At 37.3% G+C, this 19,658-nt stretch overlaps 2 non-coding genes and 1 pseudogene across 2 annotated transcripts; all 3 read left to right on the forward strand.

Moving 5' to 3' along the window:
• Positions 1-13,272: 13,272 nt before the first annotated feature.
• LOC149949054 (small subunit ribosomal RNA) lies at positions 13,273-15,073 on the forward strand. The gene has a single exon (XR_016480118.1). It is a non-coding gene; the product is annotated as a small subunit ribosomal RNA (ribosomal RNA).
• A 692-nt stretch (positions 15,074-15,765) lies between these two features.
• LOC149949055 (5.8S ribosomal RNA) lies at positions 15,766-15,919 on the forward strand. Its single transcript, XR_016480150.1, has one exon. It is a non-coding gene; the product is annotated as a 5.8S ribosomal RNA (ribosomal RNA).
• A 364-nt stretch (positions 15,920-16,283) lies between these two features.
• LOC149949056 (large subunit ribosomal RNA) lies at positions 16,284-18,492 on the forward strand (annotated as a pseudogene).
• Positions 18,493-19,658: the final 1,166 nt, after the last annotated feature.

Raw genomic sequence — 19,658 nt, forward strand, 5'->3', positions numbered from 1 at the left:
TCGACGGTCGGCCGACTACTTTTCTACTAGGACATTTCGACCTTTCAGAGTGGGGTGGCCCGACAGTAGGCCGACCTTTCTGTTTTAAGACACTAGCCGACGTCGGCCCGACTCTAAAATGCTACAGGGGATGTATTTACTGCGGACTTGTTTCAGTGGTCCTAAGTAAAAAATATTAACTACAATTCACTTATTTATCCCATAGCTTGTACTGTATATGCATTCGGGGTAACACTTCATTATTAATTTTGTTTTTTTTTATTTAGACGAGAAAGGAAATATAAGATCTATTGAAAATAAGAGATCTCGAGAACATATAGAAACATAATTTAAATCACTAAAAGTATTGAATATTTACCAAATAAGTGATGACTGCTCTCACGTATTTATTTCAGTGTTCTGTAATTCAACATAAAAAATTTACCAACTAAATATATCTACGAGCAAAGGACTCATTTTTTAAATGAGGCTAAAGCTCATGTTATGAATATGATTCAAGTATAAAACTGTATTTAACATAATTATACCAAAAGTTATTGTGTTTTTCTGGTAGACCCAATTTTTTAAATTGTTCCAATGTAGTCGGAATGTATCTAAATAAATTTATATTTTGTTAGATGAGTAGAGAAGGACTAAATATGAACCATTTTTTCCAAGATGGCCGCCATAACCCCCCCAAGACACCCCCAAAATATTTTCAAAAACAAAAATTGTTGTCCTTGTAAAAATTCAAAAAAATATTTTAACTTTAAATTTCACCTTGAAGATGATCTTTGACCTCGACGCTCGAACACTGTTCACAACCTCTAAGCCTCGGTCTATCACCCCAACAAGTTTGGTCACGATCGGACAAGGTCGAACCGAGATATCGGCGGTAATATGTGACCCCTCCGATTACGTCAACTTATTTACTTTTGGTGTCATTTTTTTCTTTTTTTCGTTTTTTCGCCGTTTAAAACGCTAATTAGTTATTTGCGAGATGGGGAAACCTTCGCTTTATATCCTTGGCAACTTTTGGCCACAGCCAATCACGTAATATCCAACTTACCCCTGTTGAAAATTAAACTTTATTTACTTTTTGGAAATAAATAAATAAACAATCAATACATAGTTTGCATCCCTACGTCATCAATGACGCAGTTCCAAGTATAGATATAAGAACCAAGAATACATATTTAATTTGAGCTAGAATGAACTATGCCGCCATTTTGCCGGTGTAGATTTCTTAGTAAAACGGGAGGGTTAACAGTTTCAATCAGTTGTTTGCGGATTTTAATTATTTTCAAATGATTAAGAAATTAGTTTCACGTTAAAAATGGTTATCTGCCTGGTTAAAAATTGTTCGAGTAGTTAAAGGATGACCGCAAAGGCCTAACTTTGATAAGCTTTGTCAACTTCTTTTCGTAGATATTTCTGTCGTAATTTGATATTTTATTTAAATAACCCGGCCTTAGAATCTTATCTGACTTTGTTTAGGGCCCATTTAAAATTTGAAAGCATAAATCTAATTAGTTTTGTCGCTTTGACGAGATTACCAACAAAATGGCTACCTATTTAGTAGCTACGCGCGAAATGGTTTGAATTTTTGATCGCCCTCCCAGTTTCCTTGGAGACCATAGGCCCCTCCCTTCGGTGCAAACTATGTATACACATTTTAAAACAAATTACAATGGGGCTGGTCAATATCCGCCCGAGATATAGCCCCTTATGTATAACCCCGGTCGAAATAAAATACAATTTAACTTACCCCCGTCGAAATAAAATACATATTTTAAAACACAACAAATTGCAATAGGCCTGATTGGTCAATATCCGCCCAATAACTTATGTTTTACCCCTGTTGAAATGAAACTTTATTTAATTTTGGAGATAAATAAATAATACAATAACGACATAATAAACAATCAATACATATTTAAAAAACACAACAAATTACAATGAATAAAAGCGGTATTTATTTAAGTAATTGTTTGTTTTTATTTAAATAATAGGCTTATTCACTTTCAATTATTTAAACATTTTGCAATTTTTATTAAACTATTGGTTATTTAAATAAATATTGAAATATAGCCGAGCTTATTTTATTCATGGATTAATCTACTGCCGAGCACTAACTTTTGCAACTCGAAAGGCTATAATTTTACCCAAATGGATGGCTGGTTAATTTTTAATAGTAAAATAATATATTCTAAAGTTGGAAAATCATTTTTAAGTTACATAATCAATAAAAATTCCAAAACCATTTATTTAAAATAAATAAAAAATAATTAACTTTTTAAAACAAAAATAGCAACATTGTAGATAGAATTTTCTCTGACTATACACAGAGAACGAACGGGTGTTTAACGGTGGCTAAATTAAAACAACATTAAGTTTAATAATTTGAATTATTTTCAAAATTAAACATTACTTACATTGATTGATAATTTTAACTTTCTGCTGAAACATGTTACCAGAAACACGCTCTATGAAACTCTGCCGCATTGTGGACTATAAAAAATATCTATATATCTTTAAATTCATAAATAAAAAAATTACCTCTAGGATAGAACAGGTTCAATTGCATTATCCTTGTAAAACTGATTTCATACCCACCCCTTAATTATCGTCACGTGTAAACGTTATCAACTACAGTTACAGCCTTGGAAAACTAGTTTGGATTTTTCAACAATTGACTAATTATATCAATTAAACGCAAAAATGTTTATTAACATCTGGCATCATTGATCCTACTCTATTTTTCCCAACTTTCGCATCTCCGCGCCAGATTGAATTAATCAATAAAATTATAAACGCAGATCACGTTTTGCCAGGAGACATTCCACAGAGCCAGTGAGAAAAAAAAACTGGTTGCTCTAACAAACGTTGTATATATTTTATGTGAATTAAAAAACGGTTTTTTTTTCAAAAAATTCAATTTTATTTTGTATTGCTCTGTTGTTTATGTAACTTTTCTCTATATAATACAAGAAATATTTATAAAAAAAAGATTTATTTCATTTTATACACAGTGTTTTTTTAGATCGAGGATAAATACATACCGAACTATATTCGGATTCTATACAATCTGTATCTCTTGAACGTCTTCTATTTCCTCTTACACCACATATTATACAAATTAAATGTTGAGGAAAGAATAATAATGCATCCGATGGAATTCTCATTGATAAACAATTGCCTTGTCTAAAAACAACAGGTTGGTAGTAAAATCGACATTGTTTATTCCAACAATAATACAGGAGTCCACCATATGTTTCTAACGACTCGGTATATCCAAAACAATAAGGACAACAAATAAAACCATCTTTTTGTACTTTAACAGAACCTCTTTCTAACAAATTTTTGCAAGAACTCTCGTCCACTGTATAAAATGAAGAAATAATTAAAAAATATAATTAAAGAATATTAAAATTACTAAATAACATACTTTTATCTCCAAAATAACCTATAAATTGATCCAAAAAATCTTCTTCCACTTGATAATCCTGTGAAATACGAAAGGCAGCGTAGATTTCTACGAAATCACAGAGTGCTTCTCGCTAATATAAATCAAACAAATTAACGATGTTACGTGTAATGAAATTGATTTCTTACTATTTTGTATGATCGCTTAAATGTATCGGCTCTTTCCAAAAAATTGATACTGTTACAACTAGTCGACTGTCCGACCTAAATTTCAAGAGAAATAGTACCAAAAATCCACTTTTTTGTGATCAAAATACACAATTTTTGCCGAGTTAATTAGAAATTCAACGTAACGGCTATAAAACACAGTAAATTTAGTTCTAGCTAGATCGAATAAAACGTGTAGGAATGTTTTAATAGAGAGCGTTTCTCACCGTTCTTCCTTATCGTAAGGCTTTTTCTCCCGGTATACCCTGGAGTTGGTGCGCGTAACGTTTTCCCTCACGCTAAGATAGCCCGCCGGCTAAGACAGTTGGGGAAACTCCGCCTTGATGAGGGTTGTTTTATCTGATTGTTTAGTATGTAATAGTATTATGTAAATTTATAACATAAAACTCAAAAATGAATAATACAATGTTATAAAATAATTTTCAACTCTGAACCTGAAATTAAATATGTTTGTAAAAAATTGTTATAATTTGTTTTTAAATTATCTTACATCCTTCTAGCTGTCACACTCTAAAATAAAAACTCTGATTTAAAATTTAAAACTTTTATTAATATTTTACAACATTTTTTGTTGACACAAAGGAACTATCGTTAATAACATTTAACACGCTATCTATAAAAACGACTAAATTGTCTATCGCCTTTAAGAACCCAGTTTTTAGGGCTCCTTCCAAAAGCATTTCGTGATAATTATGCTCTTTTTGAAAATATATCATTCTTTGTGCAATTAATCCATTTCAAGATTTCGATTCAGTTTTTTCAATTCTTTATTTAAATGTTTAATCAGTTCATAGTCCTTAAACGGTTCCTTATTTTCTTTATAAGTCATTATTCGCCAACAAAAATCAAAGCGAAACTAGTTCGTATAGAAAGCGATGTGGTTTGTTTTTTCTAACAGACCACGTAATATAAACTACATTAACAACCCGATTTTAAACAGGTTACACAAAAATATTTTATCCTTACACCTTGAAATAAAAATTATAAATAAAATTTTTTTTTAACTTTTTTTGTGATATTATTTTACATTTCCAATTTGGCAAGAATAAATGGACACAAATGAATCTGATTACCGCGAACTATTAATGGTACATCACAATCTTTCCGTCTTTCAACAATTAAACCGTAGTAAGGGCGAAAAAAGCCCCAGGTGGATAATTCATCTTAACTCAATAATCTTTTTTCTTCCGAAATCCTTTGCAAATATTTGTTAGATAGGTTCCTTTCGTATGAAAGGTAACAAACTTTCAAGGAGTATTCTCTCTGCTATATATTCCGCTTGAAGTTTTCGTTTCTGTTTTTTCAATTCTATAATTGTATGCCAACTCGTTTACATTTAAAAAGGGTTGCCTTAAAATTTGAGTTGAAACTCTTTATCCTTTTACTTTCAAAATGCATTTTTTACGTATTTTACTGACTGTCAGTCATCGGAAAAGATTCGTTGATAAATGCTGGATGATTATAAAAATCAAGAAAAAGTTGCTCTAGTCACATGATGGTTAAATGTGACTGGCGTCTTCTAGCGGTATTTCCCAAAACTAAAGTTTTACAAAGATTTGTAATATTATAGGGCTGTTTAAATCAGCTACCTGTTTTTGAGCTAGTTCTTAATTATGCCATTGGTTTTCAAAACACCTGCCACCAAATACCTCATGTTCCGATAAAATCGGTAGTTATTCTTCAATAATTCGGTCTATTTGTTCGTTGCAAGCACTTATCTATTTACAAAAACATTACATAAATTTACCCAATATTTATTTTAATTAGATAATAAATGTATCGATATTATTCCCATTAATAATAATAATCACCTAAGTTAATACCTGAGGCACCACCCAATGGTAAATGAACTTACACTTAGTAAATTGAACTTAGTCAAAATTAAAAAAACTAAACAAAATGATATTAATTACGCAATATCATTGGAATTTACCAAAAATTATTCAAATAAAAAATAACATTTGAATTTCTTAAAATTTATATAAATGTAGACAATGTTGTTTCTACTAAATTTATTTATTTCAATTAACCCAAGATACAAGCATTTACCAAAATGTATTCGAAAGTTTTCAATTTATTATCAATTCAATCATAATAATTTCAGTTAATCCAATAATATAAGAACTTACCCAATTTAATTTGATTTAGCCGAAATGTATTCAAATTTAACCATTTCATATGAAATTGCCCATGGGTTTTTTCTTCAAATCACTAATAATATAGAATTTATCGCAACAAAAGATACATTAATTTGCGCTATTTTGCAAAAACGGTGCACAATTTCTTTCAAAAGAAATAGGATTGATTTACTCTGATGATAAAAATGTTGTCATTGTTCCATGTTATTTAATAGAACCAGTAAATCTTGAAAGATAAAGACTTTATTCTAAAATAATTTAATATTATCTCACCTGGAATGACTCTAAAATTTAATAATCACATAATTTGCAAAATGTTCTTAAATATCAAACTGATGGACTGTTACTTTTAAATTGACAATTGCATACTACATTAAAACTAAAATTATGGAAATGTTTCCTAATGCGATATTCTACTATAATCTTCATAAATACCGCAAAAATAATGTAATTCATAGTATGTCAAATCTGTTATAATATATTTTACATTTTAAAATTGAAAGCCCATTTGATATATTATTATATTGAAAATGGTCTTTAAGCTTGGTCTATTTATCTAATAATGTTCTTTTGGCATGTAAATATTTTACCTAGGACACCATTATTAATATGTTAAATTTGCTATGATCAACTTTAAAGGATTATTTGTATAGTATGTGGTAAATCCAACTATCGGAATAAATTAAACTGATTGTAATAATTGTAACATACAATGCACATTAATCAAGGTGATGGTCAATAAATCCTATTGAATCACAGAGAAGTGAATTGTGAACGTTCAATAACAGACCGTAAAAATAATACCTAATACCAAGGTGAACAAGCTCGGCAACATGATAACACCCCAGTTTTACTACAGGTTTGATTGACTCCATTTTTATCACTTTTACCCACAGGTAAAACGACTAGAAGTTAATTACCTATCCATTAATAGTGTGGCCCCCGGCTAGAATGTGTTTTGCGATTCATATACTCTTCGCTCGGTTAAGTGGAACTTATTCTTGCCTGGTTTGAAATATTTTACTAATTCAAGCATTCAAAGTTTTAAATAACACTAAACATCGCGATAATTCTTATAAGATTTAATCATACGATTATTACATAATACATCCAAACATGCTTTTGTAGAAAATATAATAAACATTTCGTATAAGTGTAAATTTTCTTGTCTTATGTGTACATTTAACAGTTTTGTAGGACTATGACGGAAATATTTGTCCAAAAAAATATATTTTTAAATAAAATTATAATTTTTCCAAATGTGGATCTTGGTACTGGAAAGGATATCTACAATTTCCACGTTAATTGTAGATTTTCTATATTATAGAACTAGAACGTCGTAAAGATCTTGTATTCGGAACGAAAATGGTTGTAATATAGTATATGTTAAAACCTTGAACCGTCAATTTGCTAATGTTGTTTAAATCTTCAATGTTTGTAATAGAAATTAAAATAGTTGGTGGAAAGTTACCGTGCACATATAAAGAAAAATGATATTGGGTTTATAAGCGATTGTTCAATGATTTTTATCCATCAAAAACAACAAAATCATAATCAATTCAAATTGAAATATTCAACAAAGGCTATTTTATTTAGAACATCAACCTAACATTTGTTTCAAAATATCAAACATATTTTTTTTAAATTTCAATCTCAACTATTTGACAACAGATACAAATATTATTTACGGATAGAGGAATTTATAACATTGTTATTTAAATTGTTATAAACTAATTAATTTTTCTTTAATTAGAGCTCAAACTTATTTTTAATGAATCTTTTGATTATTTTTTCTATTAAATTATTATTCTTATTTTTGTTTTTGGTTTAATTTTATTTTATTTTTTAATTAACTCAATATTAATTTAGTATATTTGTTTGTGCTGTCTTGTTTACCAACATATATAAACATCCTTTTTTATCTGCAAAGTTCGTTTTGGTTAATATAAATTATAATTATTATTGAATATCTTCAATGAAAGTAAATGGTTGTTTTGAATTTTTTTTTACAAATATTAAAAATAAAATTTAAATTAATTTTTAAAATATTTTTATAAATAGAATTCCTAACATATTTAACATTAGTTGAAAATGTAAAATTCGCTCTGCAAACATAAAAACCGAATATTTAAATTTTAATAACTAACAGATGAAATCCGAAGCGCATTGTGAATTTAACAGAATTAATAATGAAACGTTAATAACGGTTTAAAATTAAAAAAATAATCGATTTAAATATCCTCTTTTTTTTAAGGAACATGCTTCTGCAATTAATATTTCTATTTTGAATTCTATGTACTTAACAGTTGAATTGTCTTTGTGTTTAAACTGAAATCCATAAATAAAACGGTTATATGACACAGGTTGTAGAACATGTCGTCTAAACAGTTAACTGATCAATTTTAATAAATTTAATGTTAATTGGATGTTCTAAATTTTCCCATTGAATTGCAAATCTGAGGAAATCGAAACCATTTAAATTCTGGTTTCCCCATAAATAACTTCATTTTTTTAACTTTTAAAGAGGGCGATTTTTGAGACATCTTGCGTTTTCCCATTTCAACTGTGATATAATAAAAAAATTTACTCGCAATTAGGTTTTACAGTGATATTATACAACTCAACAAATAACTTATATTTTGAAAAATATTAAATTCCTCAAGGTTAGCAGGTTTGTGTATTGATGGGGGAAAGCACATTTCAACGATACGAACACCCTTTTTAATATATAAAAAGTACATGTATTTACGATAAATTTGTATTATAATTATCGTTTAATAAGGTTGAAAATAATTACAAAATATAAATTATTTTTGAAACATAATTATTTGATTAATTATTTCTAAAGGTGATTTTAAATATACTATATTATGAAAAAAGATTTTACCTTGACTTATTTTTATATAACCTGAAATCTTCGGGGTTTTTAATTTATGATAATATTAATATCTACACATACATAATTTGTATAAAAACTTGAATTATACCTTTAATCATTAGAAATATATTCGCCGTGTAAACGAGAGAGTTGAATATTAAGAAATACAGTTTTTCTTCAATTTTGGAGATAAAAGTATGTTATTTAGTAATTTTAATATTCTTTAATTATATTTTTTAATTATTTCTTCATTTTATACAGTGGACGAGAGTTCTTGCAAAAATTTGTTAGAAAGAGGTTCTGTTAAAGTACAAAAAGATGGTTTTATTTGTTGTCCTTATTGTTTTGGATATACCGAGTCGTTAGAAACATATGGTGGACTCCTGTATTATTGTTGGAATAAACAATGTCGATTTTACTACCAACCTGTTGTTTTTAGACAAGGCAATTGTTTATCAATGAGAATTCCATCGGATGCATTATTATTCTTTCCTCAACATTTAATTTGTATAATATGTGGTGTAAGAGGAAATAGAAGACGTTCAAGAGATACAGATTGTATAGAATCCGAATATAGTTCGGTATGTATTTATCCTCGATCTAAAAAAACACTGTGTATAAAATGAAATAAATCTTTTTTTTATAAATATTTCTTGTATTATATAGAGAAAAGTTACATAAACAACAGAGCAATACAAAATAAAATTGAATTTTTTGAAAAAAAAACCGTTTTTTAATTCACATTAAATATATACAACGTTTGTTAGAGCAACCAGTTTTTTTTTCTCACTGCCTCTGTGGAATGTCTCCTGGCAAAACGTGATCTGCGTTTATAATTTTATTGATTAATTCAATCTGGCGCGGAGATGCGAAAGTTGGGAAAAATAGAGTAGGATCAGTGATGCCAGATGTTAATAAACATTTTTGCGTTTAATTGATATAATTAGTCAATTGTTGAAAAATCCAAACTAGTTTTCCAAGGCTGTAACTGTAGTTGATAACGTTTACACGTGACGATAATTAAGGGGTGGGTATGAAATCAGTTTTACAAGGATAATGCAATTGAACCTGTTCTATCCTAGAGGTAATTTTTTAATTTATGAATTTAAAGATATATAGATATTTTTTATAGTCCACAATGCGGCAGAGTTTCATAGAGCGTGTTTCTGGTAACATGTTTCAGCAGAAAGTTAAAATTATCAATCAATGTAAGTAATGTTTAATTTTGAAAATAATTCAAATTATTAAACTTAATGTTGTTTTAATTTAGCCACCGTTAAACACCCGTTCGTTCACTGTGTATAGTCAGAGAAAATTCTATCTACAATGTTGCTATTTTTGTTTTAAAAAGTTAATTATTTTTTATTTATTTTAAATAAATGGTTTTGGAATTTTTATTGATTATGTAACTTAAAAATGATTTTCCAACTTTAGAATATATTATTTTACTATTAAAAATTAACCAGCCATCCATTTGGGTAAAATTATAGCCTTTCGAGTTGCAAAAGTTAGTGCTCGGCAGTAGATTAATCCATGAATAAAATAAGCTCGGCTATATTTCAATATTTATTTAAATAACCAATAGTTTAATAAAAATTGCAAAATTTTTAAATAATTGAAAGTGAATAAGCCTATTATTTAAATAAAAACAAACAATTACTTAAATAAATACCGCTTTTATTCATTGTAATTTGTTGTTTTTTTAAATATGTATTGATTGTTTATTATGTCGTTATTGTATTATTTATTTATCTCCAAAAGTAAATAAAGTTTCATTCCAACAGGGGTAAAACATAAGTTATTGGGCGGATATTGACCAATCAGGCCTATTGCAATTTGTTGTGTTTTAAAATATGTATTTTATTTAGACGGGGGTAAGTTAAATTGTATTTTATTTCGACCGGGGTTATACATAAGGGGCTATATCTCGGGCGGATATTGACCAGCCCCATTGTAATTTGTTTTAAAATGTGTATACATAGTTTGCACCGAAGGGAGGGGCCTATGGTCTCCAAGGAAACTGGGAGGGCGATCAAAAATTCAAACCATTTCGCGCGTAGCTACTAAATAGGTAGCCATTTTGTTGGTAATCTCGTCAAAGCGACAAAACTAATTAGATTTATGCTTTCAAATTTTAAATGGGCCCTAAACCAAGTCAGATAAGATTCTAAGGCCGGGTTATTTAAATAAAATATCAAATTACGACAGAAATATCTACGAAAAGAAGTTGACAAAGCTTATCAAAGTTAGGCCTTTGCGGTCATCCTTTTTACAATTACCTTCGCTATCGAATAAAATAAACAATTTTCGCTCTCCCTTGGTAATTGAACTACTCGAACAATTTTTAACCAGGCAGATAACCATTTTTAACGTGAAACTAATTTCTTAATCATTTGAAAATAATTAAAATCCGCAAACAACTGATTGAAACTGTTAACCCTCCCGTTTTACTAAGAAATCTACACCGGCAAAATGGCGGCATAGTTCATTCTAGCTCAAATTAAATATTTATTCTTGGTTCTTATATCTATACTTGGAACTGCGTCATTGATGACGTAGGGATGCAAACTATGTATTGATTGTTTATTTATTTATTTCCAAAAAGTAAATAAAGTTTAATTTTCAACAGGGGTAAGTTGGATATTACGTGATTGGCTGTGGCCTAAAGTTTTCAAGGATATAAAGCGAAGGTTTCCCCATCTCGCAAATAACTAATTAGCGTTTTAAACGGCGAAAAAACGAAAAAAAGAAAAAAGTGACACCAAAAGTAAATAAGTTGACGTAATCGGAGGGGTCACATATTACCGCCGATATCTCGGTTCGACCTTGTCCGATCGTGACCAAACTTGTTGGGGTGATAGACCGAGGCTTAGAGGTTGTGAACAGTGTTCGAGCGTCGAGGTCAAAGATCATCTTCAAGGTGAAATTTAAAGTTAAAATATTTTTTTGAATTTTTCCAAGGACAAAAATTTTTGTTTTTGAAAATATTTTGGGGGTGTCTTGGGGGGGGGGTTATGGCGGCCATCTTGGCGGCCATCTTGGAAAAATGGTTCATATTTAGTCCTTCTCTACTTAGATGATTAGCAATTATTCACAATTTTTTAAATTACCTCAATTTACCGTACCTCGCTCTCTTGGACCCAACGACGTACCAATTCACCCAAAAATACCAAAAGTTTCCCAATTTACATATTTTTATTAAATATGAATTGTTTGGAAAATTCCGTTTTTTTTAGGGGGGGACCCTTGAAATATGTGATTTTAACATTTTAAATCGCATAGAGGACTTTTGATTTGGTATTGTCAAAAAGCTTTTGGTTGCTATGGCAACTAAACATGTTTTTGATAACAGATAATCAAACTTTTGCCACTGAAAATAACATGGGATTCTGACCAATTGCAAGGCTCCCCCCTGCGAAAAATATAATATAAATTCAATAATTTGAAAATGCTAAAATTAGAAATGTTATATTAAAAAATTGACGAAAAAATCAAAATTGGTGAACTTTTGGTCAATTTGAACAAAATGGATGGGTTATTCTTCGGGATGTCTCCTTGTCAGTGAAACGTTTATATATTCGACCCTATTTAAAAAAAAATTCTTTTCACTTTTTTAGTGAGCATACACTTCGCTTTCTTTCATGAACTAAAAATTTGTTCAAAACGAAATTTCATTTGGCATTATTCGTATTATTTCTACAAAACAATGCGCGTGTTTTATACGTTAATTCATAAATGTTTTATTTTAAGTGTTTATCTATCTAATAGAGTGGGGTATATGCCTTTGGATAGATTAGTGCTTTTTTGGACTTATTGTATGTGAAGGTTGTTTAGGCTTAGGTATTTTGATTAGTTTAGTAGAAATTCAAGTGTACTAGCAAGAGCAAGTATGTATATTTATAGAAAAGTTTAACAATCCTAATGAACACAGTAAAGTTAATAATATTAATAAACGTAACCTAGAAAAATCTTTTCCCTTCCCCGTAGTAAACGTGACGAACAAATATAACATCTTTCCCATTCCCGTAGCCAACCTGCCGTCGAAATATTACATGTTCCCCCGTCCCCGTAGCCAACCTGCCGTTGAAATATTTATATGTCCCGTTTAATTAATTCATAGAAATATTTATGTGTCAAGTTTTCTTCTTCCAACCATTTATATGTCGCGTGACTTAAATATTTTGACGTAAAAATTCGAAATCGACATTTTGGTGGCCAATTTTCAGAAACGGCTCCATTTGTTTTCCAATTACATTTTGTAGTGAAGTCGAGCTAGTAATAAGTCAGACTTGCTTGCGTAACAGTTAGCTCACATACGTCCTCCTAGAAGGTGCGTTGTAGTATGAGCACCGTTTCGCAAATAGATGGCGGCCTCGTTTCAGGCCAATTCCTCACACTATCGATACGACCGATTTCGGCGGGTGAAATAGCCGCTATGGTGGTGAGCGAATCGAGAAAAAGTCTCGGTGACTACGGCGCTCGCGTCAAGCGATGCCTTTTCCCGAGTAAGTTCCGACGGTTTTCCAAAAGCCGTCGAACAACCGCTAATGTTTTTCTGAACACGCGGCGCTTTTAGCGCTCGTTTTAGAATTCTTTAGCGGTACTAACGACGTTTCACGTTGTTACCTGGTTGATCCTGCCAGTAGTCATATGCTTGTCTCAAAGACTAAGCCATGCATGTCTAAGTACATGCCGAAATAAGGTGAAACCGCGAATGGCTCATTAAATCAGTTATGGTTTCTTAGATCGTACTTTCTTACTTGGATAACTGTGGTAAATCTAGAGTTAATACATGCAGCAGAGCTCCGACCTTCGGGAACGAGCGCTTTTATCAGACCAAGACCAATCGGGCGTCGGCCCGTTTACCATGGCGACTCTGGATAACTTTGGGCAAATCGCACGATCTTGTATCGGCGATGTTTCTTTCAAGTGTCTGCATTATCAACTTTCGATGGTAGGCTACGCGCCTACCATGGTCGTTACGGGTAACGGGGAATCAGGGTTCGATTCCGGAGAGGGAGCCTGAGAAACAACTACCACATCCAAGGAAGGCAGCAGGCGCGCAAATTACCCACTCCCGGCACGGGGAGGTAGTGACGAAAAATAACAATACGGGACTCTTTTGAGGCCCCGTAAATGGAATGAGTACACTCTAAATCCTTTAACAAGGAAACATTGGAGGGCAAGTCTGGTGCCAGCAGCCGCGGTAATTCCAGCTCCAATTAAAGTTGTTGTGGTTAAAAAGCTCGTAGTTGAATCTCAGTTACAGACGGGTAGTCCGCTTCGGCGGCTACTGCCTGGCCTGAACATCCTGGCGGTTTTCCTTTGGTGCTCTTGATTGAGTGTCGTCGGTGCCCGCTACGTTTACTTTGAAAAAATTGGAGTGCTCAAGGCAGGCGTCCCGCCTGAATAATGGTGCATGGAATAATGAAAGAGGACTTCGAGTTCTATTGTGTTGGTTTTCGGAACACGAGGTAATGATTAAAAGGGACAGACGGGGGCATTCGTATTGCGACGCTAGAGGTGAAATTCTTGGACCGTCGCAAAACGAACTACAGCGAAAGCATTTGCCCAGAATGTTTTCATTAATCAAGAACGAAAGTTAGAGGTTCGAAGGCGATCAGATACTGCCCTAGTTCTAACCATAAACGATGCCAACCAGCGATCCGCCTTGGTTACTCAATTAACTCGGTGGGCAGCTTCCGGGAAACCAAAGTTTGTGGGTTCCGGGGGAAGTATGGTTGCAAAGCTGAAACTTAAAGGAATTGACGGAAGGGCACCACCAGGAGTGGAGCCTGCGGCTTAATTTGACTCAACACGGGAAAACTTATCCGGCCCGGACACCGGAAGGATTGACAGATTAAGAGCTCTTTCTTGATTCGGTGGGTGGTGGTGCATGGCCGTTCTTAGTTGGTGGAGCGATTTGTCTGGTTAATTCCGATAACGAACGAGACTCTAGCCTACTAAATAGGCGACCGATCACTTGTGTCGGTCTTCCTTCTTAGAGGGACAAGTGGCGTTTAGCCGCAAGAGACCTAAAATAACAGGTCTGTGATGCCCTTAGATGTCCGGGGCCGCACGCGCGCTACACTGAAGGAATCATCGTGTGTATACCCCTGTCCGGCAGGACTGGGTAACCCGATGAACCTCCTTCGTGATAGGGATAGGGGCTTGTAATTGTCCCCCTTGAACGAGGAATTCCCAGTAAGCGAGATTCATAAGCTCGTGTTGATAACGTCCCTGCCCTTTGTACACACCGCCCGTCGCTACTACCGATTGAATGATTTAGTGAGGTCTTCGGACTGGTACTCGGAGCGGCTTTCGGGTCGCACCGCCGTACCGGAAAGATGACCAAACTTGATCATTTAGAGGAAGTAAAAGTCGTAACAAGGTTTCCGTAGGTGAACCTGCGGAAGGATCATTATCGATACTGCGGTTATGATAACGTTAACCGGAGCCGAAAAAGTTTTTCTCGATTAGGCTAAAAAAACGTTTCACCTCGAAAAATTGGAGCTTTCGTAGGGGTTTTCGCGGAGGCGGGTGCTATGTAAAAAGTAGTACCCGTTAGGTTCGGAATTCCCAGAGAGTTAGTACACGAGTCACCGATTGTAGTGCGTTGAAGAACGATGCCGAGAAAGGACGAGCACGTTGCAGTTGGAAGCCGAGCCGATCGAGCCGGTACCGACTAACGCCCGCGTCGAAGAAGCTTCGAGTTTCGCCGAAAGCACGCGAGTGTGATTAGGGTTCCTCTTGTTCCTACGACGGTTCGATCTCAATTTTGTTTTTCTTCTCTCTATCCGAGCGAGAGAACGAAAGCGCCGTGGTCGTTTGCGCGCTTCTTTCAAAACGATCGCCCCGTGCAATTCGGTAACGACTTTCTTATACTCTCTAAAATAAAAAAATCTCTTCGAACGTCGAAGTGGAGTGAGAACTCGTCGTGTCAGAGCGTAAGTACGCCGGAAGGCTCGGGCCACGATTTAAGGCGTCGTGGCAGCTCGATGGGTTCATTTTATCCGTATAACTGCCGCCAAAGAGCGTCCGGCGTTTCGCGACGACGGCGTTCGCCTTTCTTATCTTCTATATTTCAAGGGTTCTTATAATACAAAAATTATATACGACTCTAAGCGGTGGATTACTCGGTTCGTGGGTCGATGAAGAACGCAGCCAGCTGCGAGACTTGGTGTGAATTGCAGGACACATTGAGCACTTATCTTTCGAACGCATATTGCAACATCGGGTCTTTCCCGAAGTTTCGCCTGTCTGAGGGTCGGATTACTGACCACTGCGCCGTTTTTTCCTTCGGGGAAATTCGAGATTCGGTGATCGTTTCCTCGGTTTCCTCGGATCGATTTAAAGAGCGCTAGACGCGACCAACCTTTCCTTTCGGGGAAATTGGCGCGCCGTACTCACATCTTCCTTCTGGGAAGCCCGGAACGCGAGTTTCTCACGTTTCGAGGTGGCCCGGGACATCCAAGCGGAATTCTATTCCAGTACGGGTGGACGCAAAAGTTACATATAAAAATCGAAAAGGTTACGCCGAAATAGCGCGAGAATTCCGAAAGATTAATTTTTGAATCGAATAGGAAGTCTCCGTCGGTTCCAACCGTTTGTCGACCTCAGATCAGACGAGATAACCCGCTGAATTTAAGCATATAAATAAGCGGAGGAAAAGAAATCAACAGAGATTCCCTTAGTAGCGGCGAGCGAACAGGGAGGAGCCCAGCACCCAAGCGCCCGTCCCAAAGGGGCGGGAGTGCAATTTGGTGTTTAGGAATAGCGCGACCGAAGGTTGACCTAAGCGCAAGTCCCCCTGACTGGGGCTCTCGCCCATAGAGGGTGCAAGGCCCATAGTCGCTTGGTGTCTCCGGCGGATGCAAAATTCCTTGGAGTCGGGGTACTTGAGAATGTAGCCCAAAGTGGGTGGTAAACTCCATCTAAGGCTAAATACGACCACGAAACCGATAGCGAACAAGTACCGTGAGGGAAAGTTGAATAGAACTTTGAAGAGAGAGTTCAAGAGTTCGTGAAACCGTTTAGAGGTAAACGGGTGGGCCCTCGAAGGTGATCGTCGGAGGGATTCATTCGGACGTGACCGTAAGTGTCGCGCGTCTTAAACGGTGCGGACCTCGGTCGGCCGGGCGTGCGATGGCTGCGGACCGTTTGGCGCATTTCCTTCCGTTCGAACTACGCTGCGTCCGGTCTGGTCACTGAAAGATGTCTGTCTTTGAAAGCGGGCACCGGAAGGTGGCCGGCGGCGCGCTCTTTCGGGAGTGTGCTGCCGGTGTTTTAGCCGGCTCGTTTCACGAGTGAGCGATCGCCAGACCGGGGACGATTCTAGCCCTGTGCGGGCTACGCCGAGCACTCTCGCTTTTAGTGGGAGCGATGCGACGGGACAGGTGTTGTCGCTTGGTCGGCCGTTTCACCTTTGTGTGAGCGGCTGCCGGCGATCTCTGCTGGTATTCGTCCGCACTCTCCGTTGCTCAGGTGGTCAGAAGCGAGTAGGTCGGTAACCCACCCGACCCGTCTTGAAACACGGACCAAGGAGTCTAACATGTGCGCGAGTCATTGGGTCTTGTTTAGGCCCAAAGGCGTAATAAAAGTGAAGGCCGGTTCGGCTGGCTGCCTTGGGATCCCGCGTTCCTCGTGGACGCGGGCGCACCAAGGGCCCGTCCCGATCTCCTCGTCGACGGGGCGGAGCAAGAGCGTACACGTTGGGACCCGAAAGATGGTGAACTATGCCTGGGCAGAACGAAGCCAGAGGAAACTCTGGTGGAGGTTCGCAGCGATTCTGACGTGCAAATCGATCGTTAGACCTGGGTATAGGGGCGAAAGACTAATCGAACCATCTAGTAGCTGGTTCCCTCCGAAGTTTCCCTCAGGATAGCTGGCACTCGGAGGTTGCAGTCTCATCCGGTAAAGCGAATGATTAGAGGCCTTGGGGTCGAAAAGACCTCAACCTATTCTCAAACTTTAAATGGGTGAGAAGTCCGGTTTGCTCGATTGAAGCCCGGACAGTCACTTGGATGCGAGTGCCAAGTGGCCCACTTTTGGTAAGCAGAACTGGCACTGTGGGATGAACCAAACCCCGGGTTAAGGGGCCCGATGCGAGACGCTCATGAGATCCCATGAAAGGTGTTGGTTGCTATAGACAGCAGGACGGTGGCCATGGAAGTCGGAATCCGCTAAGGAGTGTGTAACAACTCACCTGCCGAAGCAACTAGCCCTGAAAATGGATGGCGCTTCAGCGTCGACCCCATACCCGGCTGCAGCTGTCGAAATACTTGTATTTTAAACAGCTGTGAGTAGGAGGGCGCGGAGGCGCGCGTCGAAGGTGCCGGGCGCAAGCCCGCCTGGAGCCGCCTCTGGCGCAGTTCTTGGTGGTAGTAGCAAATATTCAAGTGAGAACCTTGAGGACTGAGGTGGAGAAGGGTTCCATGTGAACAGCAGTTGAACATTGGTCAGTCGGTCCTAAGGGATAGGAGAAATCCGTTCCGAGGCGAGACCTTTCTATGCAAGTCTCGCTGGTGACCGAAAGGGAATCGAGTTAATATTCCCGAACCCGGACACGGAGATTGTCCCCTTCGGGGGTACATTGCGGTAACGCAAACGAGCTCGGAGACGTCGATGGGAGTCCCGGGAAGAGTTGTCTTTTCTTTGTAAGGATTCGACTCCCTGGAATCGGCTCGCCCGGAGATAGGGATGGTGTTTCCGTAAAGCTCCGCGCCTCTTGCGGAGTCCGGTGCACTCTCATCGGCCCTTGAAAATCCGAGTAAGAAGTAGTGATTTTCGTGCCGGACCGTACCCATGTCCGCAGCAGGTCTCCAAGGTGAACAACTTCTTGTCGATAGAAAAATGTAGGTGAGGGAAGTCGGCAAACCCGGGACAAGGATTGGCTCTGAGGGCTGGGCCGGTCGGGCTGAGGTCCGAAGCGGGTCTGGCACTGCACCGGGATTGGGCGAGACTGGCCGGCAACGATTCGGTTGAGCTCGGACCAGCGTCGGGGCCTTCCCGTGGAATGCTCCAGCTGCGCGGCGTGCTCGATCTCGTATCTGGCGCGACCGTTTCGGCTGGCGACTAACAGCCAACTCAGAACTGGCACGGACCAGGGGAATCCGACTGTCTAATTAAAACTTTCCCACTGTCCCTATCTAGTGGTGTGATGGGGTCACTGGAGCCTGTGGGGTGCTCCATACCCGGCTCTCAAGGTCATGTGATCGGGGCGCTGGGTCACTGGAACCTCATGGGTGTTCCACACTCGTCATTCTGTGACCTACTAAGGAGGGTAGTTTGCAGTGGAAGAGGAAGCCACTCTAGTCCTCAGCTGTGCGAGGGTGGGTCTCGGGCAGCCCATGGTGTCGCCTTTTGTTGGGCCGTGATGAGGGCGTTTGTTTGCTATATGTGAGGCGGTCAAAATGGCTGTCTCACTGGCCGAACGTTGTTTCGCAAAGCGCACTTTTGTCCAGGGCTGGTTGTTTAAGGTGGCCGCTGTAGTGCTTAAGGCGGAGCAGCGGGGTACAAATACATATACTTATGTCTAATTAAAACTTCCCACTGTCCCTATCTCTCTTAAATCCTGACTGCAAAGCCTCCTCGTGGCGAGAGCCGGGCAACGTATGGCTAATAACCTGCGGCTGATTTGCACAGGTACACTGTTCCTATCCAGTGGTTTGATGGGGTCACTGGAGCTCTTGAGGGGCTCCACACCCGGCGTTCGGTGTCGCGGAACTCTTGGGGGCGGTCCACACCCGGTTTGCTGGGTCACTGGAGTCCTCGAGGAGGTGTCTCGTGATCGGGGCGCTGGGTCACTGGAACCTCGGGGGTGTTCCATACTTGGCATTCAATATCCTACTGGGGAGGATTTGTGTGGTGGAAGAGGAAGTCACTCTAGTCCTCAGCTGTGCGAGGGTGGGAATTAGGGCAGCCCATGGTGTCGCCTTTTGTTGGGCCATGATGAGGGCGTTTGTTTGCCATATGTGAGCCAGTCTTTATGGCTGTCTCACTGGCCGAAC

Source organism: Leiobunum rupestre, chromosome 3 (assembly GCF_980474605.1).
Source record: "Leiobunum rupestre chromosome 3, qqLeiRupe1.1.hap1, whole genome shotgun sequence".
NCBI lineage: Eukaryota > Metazoa > Arthropoda > Arachnida > Opiliones > Sclerosomatidae > Leiobunum > Leiobunum rupestre.